This window comes from Monopterus albus, unplaced genomic scaffold (genome assembly GCF_001952655.1).
Source record: "Monopterus albus unplaced genomic scaffold, M_albus_1.0 scaffold88.1, whole genome shotgun sequence".
In the NCBI taxonomy this organism is placed as follows: Eukaryota; Metazoa; Chordata; class Actinopteri; order Synbranchiformes; family Synbranchidae; genus Monopterus; species Monopterus albus.
In genome coordinates, this window is record NW_018127968.1 from 42,598 (window position 1) to 47,983 (window position 5,386).

A 5,386-nucleotide genomic window follows, 5' to 3' on the forward strand; every position below is an offset into this window, starting at 1 on the left:
AAGTACAAGAACACACAAACACACACAGAGCATGAGAGTGAGGGAAATAGAGAGAAAGAGAGATATACAGAGATAGAGGTGTGTATTGCTAATGTGTTGTTCACACCCTCTAGGCTAAGTTCTTCTTATAACTCCATAGTGACTCGTCACAGTCTTCTCAGCCAGGTGCTCTGCCACTAAGCTACCGCACCTATTGTTGTGCACTCATCCTCTCTCTTCTTCTTGCATAACAAACTAGGTGGGTGTTTTCCCTGCAAGGCACAGGATTAACAGTGCAAATGTAGAAGACTGAGGAGTGAGAAGACATGAGACAGTGGAGGAGGAGGAGGAGGAGGAAAGAAGAGGAGAATATTTTAGTACCTGCTGTTAGTTACTCAGCAGCACTTCTGTTAGAGAGGAAACTTCCGTGTAAGTAAAACAAAAGAAAAATTAATGGTGTTTGTGACTGAAACCAGTAAGTGATTGGAGTGTGTCATTTGCTATTTTGACATTTTCAAACATTTCCTCAGGGGTTTAAACATATTTGTTTGTTTTTGGAGCTTCAAACCTCAAAGGGCATCAGCATGAGAGCTGGAGTTCGAGGGATATCGCATTCACTTGGGTGAATTTGTACCGTGGCCAAAAAAAGAATATGATATGTTACTGTCAGATAATGTGGAATAAGAATGCATGGAAAATAAAGGGGAGCTTTATTAGCTGTATGTTCATGGTTACAACATTTTGAGGAAAAAAAATCTCAAATTAAAAAGTTAATTTGCATTATATTCTGACAGGCATCCATGAGTCACATTGTCATCTTTTGCCTGCTCCCGTTAGGAGCCTTTCCAGTTGAAGTCTAATTTATACTCACCAGTCAACATGTCTTTTGGACTGTGGGGGGGAACCGGAGCATCTGAAGAAAACCCACATAGGCACAGGGGGAAGCATGCAAACGCCACACAGAAAGGCATCGGGTTGGCCAGAGTACGAACCCAGAACCGTCTTGCTGTGAGGCAACAGCGCTAACCACTGTACCACTGTATCACCTGTGAGTCACATATAGTTTATTTTTTAAAGGACTCTCAGTTCCAGTATTGTACAAAGTCTTATTATTAGGACACAGGGTAAGACAGTCAGTGAGCTTTATGTGACTTTGTGTGAAGCGCTGCAGTCACTGAGTCATTCTTCCAGCTGGAGAGAGTGGTAATGAAGGCTCAGTGAAATTAGAACAGTACACCTACATGGTGCTGAAATAGACTTGCAAATAAGAGGCAGACAGAAAAGGACACAGGGAAAGGAGAGAGACTCAAAGAGGTAAGGAACAGGGAGACAAGAGAGGTAAAAGAGAACAGGGATAAACAATTTAGATCATTGAATTTTACCCTTTTATCAGCGATACCCACATGTCTGGACCTAGACCTAGATTCACAGAAACAACCCTGGAACATACTGAAATCATGGTTAAAACAATTTTCTCATCTGTGTTTATTCATCCTTCATGCTTCGGATGTATAACAAATGTGTAAAATATACTCAATAAACCACTAATATAAAACAAAACCTCAGTGGAGACTGGTGTTATTTTAGGCACCGTTTAAAACTGAACTGATGATCAAAATAAAAATGTAAAGAAAACTGCTTCCACAGAAAGTGTGTTTTTTTTTATCCTGATGAAAATAAGAAAGTGACAGTCAATTTATAACAAGCAATGGTCAAGAATCACCAAAGCTTCCTACTATGACTACACGCTACGGCAGAAAGTTTGGTGCAATATGATGTAAAAATGGAATACATCTCAAATGTGGCAAAAATTACAGCTTGACAGCAGGAAACCAATAATGAAATGATAATTTGTCAATTGAAACAGCGGGTCTGTTATTAGAGCGCTCCTATAGTTTCTAATCCAGGGTTCGGATTTTCCCTGTTACATAAAACTGACTGGATGAATCATCATGCAAATTGATGCAGTGTAAAATGATTCACCGGGAAATAAAAAAAAGAGAAAATAACAATGGACACCGTAGGTTCTGGTGTGCTCCTTTTTACATATTGTATAACTGATTTTAAATATAAAACCTGTCATTTCAACATGACAGCATATAGTTATGTAACAAGACAATAAAGAATCATTAGCAGAATTTTCCCCTGTTAAATCCGACCTAATCTAACACAACTGCCTCACACTGCAAAACTTGATACTTACATCATCTAGTTAAAGACATTAGCAGGTAGGGTGTTGTATCAGAGTAAACATAATCCCAATGGGGCGTTCTCTCAGTTGCTTCAGATATGCCAGTGCCTTGCAGTGGAAGCTTGATGGGCACTTCCAACTTGTATGAGGTCCAGGGGTAGACCTAGAACACTGCAGGGATTATATACATCTCCTTTGACCTGGTAATGCCCCACAGTCCCCCAGGAGGAGCTGGTGAATGCTGCTTGGGAAAGGGATGTCTGGACTGCCCTGTTGAACCTACCGCCTCCACAACCTGGAGTAGTTGGTAATGAATGAGGGATGGATTGTATTATATACTAAACAGCTTTTAAAACTTATTTATCATTATTTGGTGTACTCCGGTTATTGTTCATGTGCAGATCAACATCATTTGCTGTTTTTTGAACCACTGGTAATGTTATCCATGATTTAAAATCCCTGAACATGATGGTAAGGTGGTACAGTATACGGTCAGTGTCCTGTTTTATTACTGCTGATAAGAAAGAGAAGGAACATCCAGCAGAGTAGTAAACACAGCAAGATCAAACCAGAGGCAACTCAGAACTGAATGGCTGGATGTGGACACATGCCTGCACCAACAGATGTTCACAAGCACTATCTGTGTGTATGTGTGTGTGTCTGTGTCTGTGTATACACTGTATGCCTGTAAATGTGTTGTGCAGTGGTTCAGCCCACGCTCAGCCCCACACAGCTCACTTTGTCCAGCTCTCATTCACTTACCTACCCGTTACTATAGAGACACGGTGGCGAAGAATGCAGAAAGCAGACTGGTAGACAAGAGACCTGGACTGAATCTTAATAACGAAGAGAAGGCTGACAGCTCTGCACTGGGAAGCTGTTACATAATGCTGCTCCAGGATTCTGCCATTAAATCAATGTGTAAAGACTCAGGAAACAAAACAAAACAAAACAAAGCTATAACAAGAAAACTGGCTTGTTTTCCCACTGATTCTCTTTGACTTCACTGATTTGCAATATGTAATATTATAGCCATATATAATATGGCAGTGGCTACAGCTGGGCAAGCAGATAAAGAGTGTAAATATCTTTATAACTTTATATGATATACTGTGGTTAGCGCTCTTCAGCATAAGCAGCATAGATAATGGGAGGATGATGTGCTGCTTTGTGCCACCACACACAATGTTCAATCAAATGACAATGTGTCAAGTTTTACAGAAGCTAGTCTGTGTGCTTAGTTAAGGACAGTGTTAATGCTTAAGGTGGTTGAAGTTTCACCTTTAAAACATCCGTTTTATGTAGCTGACATGAAATGAAGGTTTGATTGCATTCTTTATCATCACTGGAATGGTATTTGATGGCAACAAAAAAAAAAGGAAACCTGCCTGTTTCTCTTCTCTCATATACTCTTTTCATTTGCCTCGCTTTGGTTTATTTCTATTTCTCTCTATCCCTGTTCCACTTTCTTTCCTCTGCTGACCTATTCCACTCTATGTGGCTATCTAGAGAGAGAGAGAGAGAGAGAGAGAGAGAGAGAGAGAGAGAGAGAGAGAGAGACAGACAGTTTTGAGACTGCAGCAGATTCTAACCAATCACATGAAGGAACTGTCCAGCCCACGTGTTTTATTCATAAAACCAGAAGGAAACCCTTATTAAACCAGCTCCATTCTGTCACACAGTAAACCATGAATGTAGTCATGCTCTAAAGTGACAAAACGTCAGTGTTAGGTCTTCTATCTCTGTAAATAATAATTACAAATATAGAATATGAGACTTGATGAGTGCATGAAGACTCCTCCTCAGATTGTGAAGGTTTTACAATGAACTGCCTTGTGTTCCCATTTCAGTGTATGGCCCCAATTGGAATACCCAGGCCACAGATAGGATGCCAAAATTATTCTTTATATGTGTCAGCATGCTTGGTTGTATATTAGTTTTTGTGTAAAAATAACCCCATTTAATGAGTTTTAGTGTTAATGCAACCAATGAAACCTCATGAGTTTATGAATTTCAGTCTCATGGCAACCTATGGTAACATCCCCAACATATCCCAGTAAGTATACTGGTCATGGACTTTTTTCTATTACATAACCATGTCTCAAGGGCTTCCTTCAAATCAAGGATTAGTGGGTGGTGTGAGTGGATAAGAGGCTAAGCAACTGCAGGGTCTCTACAAAGTATGTGTGCTCAGACATTAAGCCATAACAGAAGCAAATACACAAAGTGTTAAATGATCAAAACAATGTGAACGAGACCAGGTATCCTACAGAAACTTGGATTTATTTCATCATGGTCACCATAAACAATTACTGTATTGATTTTTTATTAACATGTGGATAAAGTGAATGCAACTGTGGTGCAACACCCCAGACAACACTTAAATCTAAATAGCAATTTTCATAGTAGACATATAGGGAAAATGAACTGTACAAAAGATCATCCTAGAGCGAGGCCTGGCATCAGTAACTGCAAACATCATCACAAAGACTCCAGTGCCTGTAGAAAACACTGGGACATGACCATTATATTATACCAGTGTGCAAAACATCAAAGGTTTGTTCGCAGCTGTGCAAAATAGCAGCATTATATTCCACTTCCCAAGCAATGGGTTCACAACACAACATCACAATGATCACTTAGAAGGACCATAACACTGAATACTGTCAGGTCTGCCCTCTAAGTTTGGTTTCAGAGTTGAAGTCAAATCACTTTTAGCTTATATAAACTGCAATAACACATAGTGATGTGCAAACGACAGTCTTATGTCACTTCTAACTCAATATTTAGATTATGAGAAGGCATTCTTCCTGATCTGACTGGACTTGGAAGTGAACTGAATCCAGCAAACTGAGGCCCACAGCACATTTACAAAACAGGGCAAAATACCATTTGACCATTAAGCTCTATTTGTTTTTTGCAGTGCTTGAACTACATCATTTGCAGCCCACTTCAAAACGCGCAGAGGATAATGAAATAAAGAGAAAACCAAACATGTGGGATATGTACATGTAAACCATAGGGTTTCAGGCCAAGAGTATGTTATAGTTGGCACATGCGAGATTTTTTAAAAATGGCTTGGGAAGAAAAGGACATTCTGCTCAGTCTCTAGGTGCCCTCTGCAAAGTGTTTCAAAGCAGCACATCACAGAGGCCAACATGTAATGAAAAGCAATATAACAGAGGCCTTGGGTTGATAATTTGCTGCATGGCCATA